At 45.4% G+C, this 8975-nt stretch overlaps 1 long non-coding RNA gene across 1 annotated transcript; it reads left to right on the top strand.

Annotated features, from left to right (window-relative positions):
• Window positions 1-7320: 7320 nt before the first annotated feature.
• Window positions 7321-8461, top strand: LOC147750659 (uncharacterized). Its single transcript, XR_015299779.1, has 4 exons — window positions 7321-7392; window positions 7482-7594; window positions 7689-7778; window positions 8218-8461. It is a non-coding gene; the product is annotated as an uncharacterized LOC147750659 (long non-coding RNA).
• Window positions 8462-8975: the final 514 nt, after the last annotated feature.

Below are 8975 nucleotides of genomic sequence, written 5' to 3'. Positions count from 1 at the left end.
TTTTGTAATTTGCTGTACGTTCGTGTGGCACTTAGGTATACCTCTTTTCACTCTCTTTCAGCTTTGGCCGAGGGCACTGACCCACGAACGACAGAGCTTAGTGGTGGAAATGCATCCAGAATAGAGATCACGCACACACACAGAATGAGACTGAAGCGAGCAGCCCCGGAGAGGGGGACATAACTGTCCCTGAGGACTCACATGTGGAGACACCATCGTCCTCATCTTCAGACAGTGTTGGTGAGTCAGCCCTGTTGGTAGACACAGGGAGTGGGCAATCTTCACCTTCAGTCGGTACACAGCACACTGTGCCCACACTGCCACCAACTGCAACAAGTACTGCTCGAGCACGCCAGAGTAGGGGGAACAGAGTGGCCTTCGGTGCAGGCACCGCTGCCCCTGCCCCTATGACACAAACTGCCCTTTGTGCTGAGGCAGTTGATCTGCTGCAACAGCTGTGTGTAGGGTAGACCAACATGATCAATGCATTCCAAGAACACGATAGGAAGTTGGGGCAGGTGGTAGCATTCATGGAGGGGATGCATGCCAATGTTGCTGGTCTCCACAGAATAGTTCAGTCATTATCCAACACAGTTTCTGCAGCCATTCAACAGTCGCATGGACAAGGTTCTAGTTCAGTTCTTCCATCCACATCACTTGATGTCTCAGGGGAGAGTGACATTTCTGACCAGGCCTCATTTTCTGGGTATTGCTCTAGAAGCAGGGACATGCAGCAAGGCAGGGCACGGAGGCCACAGACACCATCCCCTAGGACAGGGAAATCTTTCACAGAACATGACATCAGCTACCCTGGAGTTGACACAGAGGATCCTCAAGATGTGTTAGAGGACAGGGATTCACATGTAACACAGGCATACCCCTCAAAAGGTACTCCCAAGGCAAGGGCACCTCCCAAGGACAGGGACACTCCCAAGGACAAGGACACTACAATGGATAGAGCACCTCCCAAGGCCAGGGACACTCACAAGGACAAGGACACTACAAAGGACAGGGCACCTCCCAAGGCCAGGGACACTCCCAAGGACAAGGACACTACAAAGGACAGAGCACCTCCCGAGGCCAGGGACACTCCCAAGGACAAGAACACTACAAAGGACGGGGAAACTCCCAGGGCCAGAGCACCGCCCACGGATAAGGGACATTCCAAAGACAGGACACCTCCCAGGGCCAAGGCTTCTCCCATTCACAGGATATCAACCAAGGACAGGCATACATCACCCCTGCATCCCCTGAAGCTGGTGTTGTTGAAGGAACGTATACCACATGTGTCAGAGGTGGAGTCCCCCATACCTCTACTCCCATCCACACCCCGGTGAAGCAGAGGAAGGAGTACACTGTTATTGCATCCCCCATTACACATAATATAGAGGGCAGAAGGCAGGGCCATAGCAAGCATCACGCAGGGTCCAGCACTTCCCCAGAGAGCAGACCACCACCAGCACATCAACCACCTTTGATGGGTGTTGTTTCAGAGGAGCCCGCACCACTTACCAGTCCAGTTATCTCCAGGGTACCCTTACATATCCCAAAGAAATGGAGACACACACCAGTGACACCTGGCCACCCCAATGTCACTCCAGTACAGCTGTCCCCAGCTCCCAGAACCAAACTGCCTCCTGGCCCATACAGCCCTGTGGCTCATCATTTCAATGGTCCTAGTGGGTCAGATGCAGTTCACTCTCATGTGTCAGATAGTGGCACTGTGTCTGTTGTTCGCTGTCATGCCTCATGTAGTAGCACTGTGTCAGTTGTGCCCTCTCCTGTTTCAGGTACTGCTACTGTGTGTGTCCGCCACTCTCATGTCTCAGATGCTGGCATGGTAATTGTTGGTCACTGTACAGGGACATGTCCTGGCAGTGTGTCTGGGTCTATGGCTCATGTGTCAGTCAGTAGATCGGTGGCTGTGTCTCACACTTCTGTATCTGGTGGTGGCAGTGTGTCTGGGTCTATGGCTCATGTGTCAGTCAGTAGATCGGTGGCTGTGTCTCACACTTCTGTATCTGGTGGTGGCAGTGTGTCTGGGTCTATGGCTCATGTGTCAGTCAGTAGATCTGTGGCTGTGTCTCACACTCCTGTTTCTGGTGCTCGCAGTGTGTCTGGGTCTATGGCTCATGTGTCAGGCAGTAGATCTGTGGCTGTGTCTCACACTACCGTATCTGGTGCTGGCAGGGTTTCTGGGTCTTTGGCTCATGTGTTAGTCACTACATCTGTGGCTGTGTCTCACACTCCTGTTTCTGGTGCTGCCAGTGTGTCTGGGTCTCTGGCTCATGTGTCAGTCACTAGAGCTGTGGCTGTGTCTCACACTCATGTTTCTGGTGCTGCCAGTGTGTCTGGGTCTCTGGCTCATGTGTCAGTAACTAGAGCTGTGGCCGTGTCTCACACTCCTGTTTCTGGTGCTGCCAGTGTGTCTGGGTCTATGGCTCATGTGTCAGACACTGGTACTGTGGCTGTATCTCCCAATCCTGTATCAGATCCTGCCATTGTGTCCGAAGCTACTAGGTCAATCAGTCCACCTGATTCTGTGCTGTGAGGTGCAGTTCCCATCACTCACATGTCATTGTACTTTGTGTCTGGATTTTCCATTGTGATCACCCTTGCATTATTAATGTCCATGGGACGGGGCGCATGACACACGTCCTTGTGCTGCCTCAGATGTACCTGCTCTGTTCTGAACCATGGCCTGTTGATGCTCGTTGCCCCTCTCATGTGCTGCCTCAGATGTACCTGCTCTGTTGTGAACACTGCCCTGTTGCTGTTAGGATGCTGCAGTGTGTCCTCTCATGTGCTGCATCAGATGGACCTGTTCTTTGCCATGGACTGTTGATGCACTTATCCCCTCTCATGTGCTGACTCAGATGTACCTGCTCTGTTCTGTGCCATGTACTGTTGATGCTCTGTGCCCCTCTCATGTGCTGCCTCAGATGTACCTTCTCTGTTGTGAACACTGCCCTGTTGCTGTTAGGATGCTGCATTGTGGCCTCTCATGTGCTGCATCAGATGGACCTGTTCTGTGCCATAGACTGTTGATGCACTTAGCCCCTCTCATGTGCTGCCTCAGATGTACCTGTTCTGTTCTGTACCATGGCCTGTTTGATGCTTGTTGCCCATCTCATGTGCTGCTTCAGATGTACCTGTTCTGTTCTATCCAGTGCCCATGCTCATGGCTACTCTGGGAGTGAACGCCTATTATGTGCAATAAAGCAAGTTATTCCTGTGTAGTGGTTTCGCTGTGTCAATCAATCAATCAAAGACATTTATAACGCGCACTACTCACCCAGAGGGTCTCAAGGCGCTTGGGGGGGGGGGTCCGCTACTGCTCGAACAGCCAGGTCTTGAGCTTCTTCCTGAAGGAGAGGTGGTCTTGGGTCAGGCGTAGGTCGGGAGGGAGGGAGTTCCAGGTCTTGGCGGCCTGGTGGGAGAAGGACCTTCCTCCTGTTGTCGCTCTTCGGATGCGGGGTACGGCGGCGAGGGCATGACTGGTCGATCGGAGATGGCGTTTGGGAGCGTAGAAGTTGAGGCGGCTGTTGAGGTAACTCGGGCCTTGGTTGTGTAGGGCATTGTGTGCGTGGGTGAGGAGCCGGAAGGTAATTCTCTTGTTGACCGGGAGCCAGTGCAGGTCTCTCAGGTGTCTGGAGATGTGGCTGTGTCTGGGGATGTCGAGGATGAGTCTCGCTGAGGCGTTCTGGATCTGCTGGAGTCTCTTCTGGAGCTTGGCGGTGGTTCCGGCGTAGAGGGCGTTGCCGTAGTCCAGACGGCTGGTGACAAGGGCCTGGGTGACCGTCTTCCTGGTCTCAGTGGGGATCCACCGGAAGATCTTACGTAGCATGCGCAGGATGTTAAAACAAGACGAGGAGATGGCGTTGACTTGTCTGGTCATGGAGAGGGAGGAATACTGAAGAACCTAATCTTTCTGGATTGAAACCTAAATCAGTCTTTACTCCCACCCTAGACCAACTTCCACCGCAGGTGGCAATTTTTGAACAGATCATGTATGACAAATTCACTAATCTTACCACATTCGTACCAAGAACCCCCTTTAATTTATCCTTGAATCAATATAAGGCACTTGAAAACATCAAAACAAATAAAAACATCACAGTAAAAGCGTGTGATAAGGGGGGAGGCATCGTGGTGTATGGCACACCAAGGTATGTACAAAAAATGGAAGAGATGTTGAGTGACTCTCGCTTCTATCTTCGCATAACTAAGGATTCCACTGCCCAAACCAGAGCCAAGATAAAAAAGTTGACAGACAAAGCATTAAGAGAGGGGGAAATTTGTAATAAGGAATGGCAATACCTAAATATAGATAACCCCAAACTGGCAAGCATTTATGGCATTCCAAAGGTGCACAAAGATACTAAAGATCCACCTTTGAGACCAATAGTGACTACTATTGGTTCAATAACTGAACCCTTAGCAAAGTACATTGATGCCATCTTATGCCCTCACATTGCCCGAATCCCAGGATATGTGCAAGATACCAGACAAATAATAAACCTGGTAGAAAACATCAAATTCTGTAATACCTCCCAAATACTAGTCACCATGGACATAGAGGCACTTTACAGTAATATTCCCATTCAAGGTGCATTAGAAGCCACTCATTGATTCATCCAAAAGTACCAAATTCCTTGTCCATCTATTTTCATTCTGGAATGCCTTAAGATCGTGTTAACTGACAACATCTTTGAATTCCATGGTAACATCTATAAACAACAGCAAGGAGTCAGTATGGGCGCATCCTGCGCCCCTACTATAGCTAATATATATATGTCCCGGTTTGAGGACAGATATATATTCAATGAAATGGCGCCATTCTGTGAATCTGTGACCAGCTGGTCCAGATACATAGATGACGTTTTTTTCATCTGGATAGAGAATGAAGACATTTTGGAGGAATTTTTCCTATGGATCAACGAATGCGATAACAACATTAAATTCACCAAACATGTAGACAGGGAACAAGTAGAGTACTTGGACGTTATCATCAAGCATCAGGAGGGAACCCTTGCCGTTGATTTATATGTTAAGCCAACGGCAAGGAACACCCTCCTACATTATGACAGCTACCATCCCACTGTGCAAAAAAATAGTGTACCATTCGGTGAATTTCTGCGTCTTAGACGCAATTGTACTAGCATCCTTGATTACGATGAAAAATCCACAATGATGAAGGCTAAATTCCTTGTGCGTGGGTACCCAAATAAAATCATAAGAGATTCGTACAAGCGGGCCCGCTTCTACGATCGACAATGTCTCCTTGAACCCAAAACATCTAAAGTGGTCCCTAATTTGATTTTTATAACTAAACACTCAGTCCTCAACGACAGAATCAGACAATTAATGTACGCAAACTGGCATATATTAAATGTGAACCTCTCAAAATCAGAGCAATTACCCAAACCAATCTTTGCTTATAAGAGGAACAAGTCCTTGAAAGACCACATTGTAAGATCTAGAATGTTGGCACCCAATTCAAATGAACAACAGTCATCTTTGAATATGCAACCAGTAACAGGAACTTACAGTTGCTGTAACTGTAAATCGTGTCAGACAGTAATACAAGGCCCTAGTCTTACATTTAATAAACATCTGGTTAAACCTAAGGACCTCAATAATTGCAGAACCAGCAACGTAATTTATCTTATCATTTGTCCCTGTCAACTGGGCTATGTGGGCCAAACAGGGAGAGCGCTCAATGTGAGACTGACAGAGCACAGATCTGCCATACGAACGAGGAAACTCACAGCCCCCATGGTTACCCACTATCTAGAATGTAACCACACCTCAGATAACATGTCTTGGTACATTCTAGAAAGAGTTCAAGTGAAGACTGGTCTAGACTTGGAGAAAGTCCGCAAGATGCGGGAAGTTTATTGGATTTTCCTGCTTGGAACAGCAACTAAGGGGTTAAACGCGGAAATCCCATGGGAACAAGCACTGCTATAAGATATACATAAATGCATAATTCTGTACCTGTGTTATTACAGGTACAAGAGGATTTTACTGTAAGGAAAGCTATAATCCAGATCTTGGCAGTAAAGCTAATATTGAAACGTTGAGAAATTTTTTTTACATTTTGCACACTTAACTGTTTTTGTTATATTTACGAGGAAGTTTATTATGTAGTTGTCAGCATAAAAGATTGACACTACACATTTCATTAATGTGATGATTCATGTAATTGTGGAACCACTTTGTGCTCATCATACATTTCCTTTTTTTAAATGTCTGCAGATTGTAATTTTTAGTTGAGCATTAAGTCATATATGGCCACCTTTTTACAAATATATAAGACAATCATACCTATATCATAGGTCATTCACCACTCTAAGATGGCGGTACCCGTCATGTTATGGGTTGGAGCTTGTCTTTAGTTGTAATTATATTTTGCGCTTCGTGCACGCCCGACTATACTTTATTTGCAATTATACGTAATCGAGCACCTTTCTATTAAGTCATGTATACATAGAAGCCCCATCATATCCCAAAAATATTTCCTGTCCCGGGTTACTCATAGGTACATACAAACTAACGAGTAATTATTTAATATTTGTTGTGTTCATTATTGTCATGAACATCAGTTACATAAATTCTCTACTCAGGCTCCTGCACGTTCAGAATTATCTAAGTAGACCTATAAGTACACCCACTCTAAGATGGCGGCAACTTCTCTTTAAAAGATCTCTTCCTTCCGTCTATGTTTCGCTACCTTGACTATCGCGATGCTTCCATTAAAGTACCGCATTTCAGCGTGTCCAAGTAGTTTAAATATCCCACAAACACGCGCGTTCTGGTGCAGCAGTTCGGGCATGACGGAACTCCGTGACGGCTTTATTAAAAGTAAGTAAAGGACTCCACTACCTATATGTACCAGTTAGGGCCCCGGCAGTATTGCTAATTGCGCAGATACCGGAGCTCCTTATCAGATAGTCAACAGAGCCGAGTACTTCAACATTAGTCTTTAAAAACGCCATGCCATTATTGCATTAGGCACGTGCATTTGTATGCATATAGACAATATCACCTTACATCTATGAAGTATTCTCGTGACCTAATACACCCTTTCCCTTATCCTTTCGCCTGCCACACAGACATGATTGTAACAGTATTACTGTGTGTGGTCTCCTTCCTGAGCATAGTCCTAGAATCACTTCATGTCTTTAGAGCAGGAAGTATAACTAACGGTCGATATGTTTTAGATGTATTAATTGTAACATTCTTTCACCAAGAAAAGTAATCCTCTCTCAGCATGATAGAGTCTTTATATTTTGTTTAACTTTCTCTGTTGCAGCACTTGCTTTTGTACCATGTAAAGTCGCATAGCCACCAGTTTGAACCGTGATATCCACATTCAAGATTTTTCAAGTAGGTCCCATCTGATTATAGGCCCTTGTTTCAGTAGATAGTAATTTATGGCATTAAATACATTTATATCTTATTGTATATTTTGGCAGAAACTCGGATATCTCGTCAGAACCCCATATCAGGGTAGCTCCACATACTACATTATTACACGTGACGTTCACTTGAAGGATTAAAACATCTATCATCATAGACCACTTTACAGGTACTAATGCTTAATTCAGAGTTACTGAAGTAAATAGATAAAAAGACAGATTCACATGACCATTGAATCTTCGTCACATACTTTTTTGCTGCAGATTTTAATTTCGTCCAGGAACCTGATATCTTGTCGTCACCCCGATATTGCATCTAGTCATATCGCACAGAACACCCAGTAGACACTTAAGGTAGGATTTATTGTATTTTAGTTTATTTAGGTGAGCCGTTAGCATTCTGCACCACAATCTAGGGCATCAAACTGCAGACATTTAAAATCACTTTATATATGCACTGAGATTAGAGTTATGAAATAAAAATGAGATAAGGCATATAAAGGAAATGTTTAACGCCTTGGTAATTAAAATTGTAGTGTATGTAGATATAGACTGTATATATGTAGATAATGATATGAATATGTAGATTGTATATATGTAGATAAGGATGTGTATAGATAGAACTTGTAATTGCCCAGGGTTGAGAGCCTTCGGTGCTAGAAGAGGGTGCCCATGATCAATTCTTACAGCAGAGAGTACTAGTGCAATATAGATATAACCACTGTCATATGTTGTTTATTATAGATTGTTTCGTTTTTGAGAAAAATTAATTGAGTGTTTTCTACTGTTCTAGTATCAAATCGACAATTGAGAATACAAAACTCCTGATGAAGGCGATTCGCCGAAACGCGTTGGATCTAGTTTTGTATTGGGCAATGATAATCAGTTGTTGACTCAGATATGTCTATGCTTAAAAATTTGCATGAATTGTAAAAAAAGTATACTGATTGTTATTTATATATATTTAAAAAAAAGTGACAAAAAGCCACATATTTGTGAGAAGAAAAAATAATAATTAAAAAGAAGTTTTATAAAAATACACATCATGCCATCTCAATCTATTTGATAACAATGTGTGACAGATTTTTTTAAAAAAAAATACACACATAACCCGGTGTATAGGCCAGCTTTCATAAAAACATGGAGAGGGAGGAGTCCAGGATGAAGCCCAGGTTGCGTGCGTGGTCTGTCGGTTTGGGTGCGGTGCCCAGGGCGGGGGGCCACCAGGAGTCGTCCCAGGTGGAGGGCGAGGAGCCCAGGATGAGGACTTCCGTCTTGTCTGAGTTCAGTTTCAAGCGGCTGGTCGTCATCCACTCGGCTACGTCTTTCATCCCTAGGTGTAGGTTGGCTCTGGCGGTGGCGGGGTCGTTGGTGAGGGAGAGGATCAGCTGTGTGTCGTCGGCGTAGGAGATGATGTTGAGGTTGTGTTGGCGTGCGATGGTCGCAAGGGGGCTCATGTAGACATTGAAGAGGGTGGGGCTGAGCAAGGAGCCTTGGGGAACGCCGCAGATGACTTCTGTTGCTGCAGATCTGAACGGGGGTAGGCGAACT

The sequence above is a fragment of the Lissotriton vulgaris genome, chromosome 1_1 (assembly GCF_964263255.1).
Source record: "Lissotriton vulgaris chromosome 1_1, aLisVul1.2, whole genome shotgun sequence".
In the NCBI taxonomy this organism is placed as follows: domain Eukaryota; kingdom Metazoa; phylum Chordata; class Amphibia; order Caudata; family Salamandridae; genus Lissotriton; species Lissotriton vulgaris.
The sequence above is the reverse complement of the archived record's forward strand: the minus strand, read 5'-3'. Positions and strand labels throughout refer to the sequence as shown.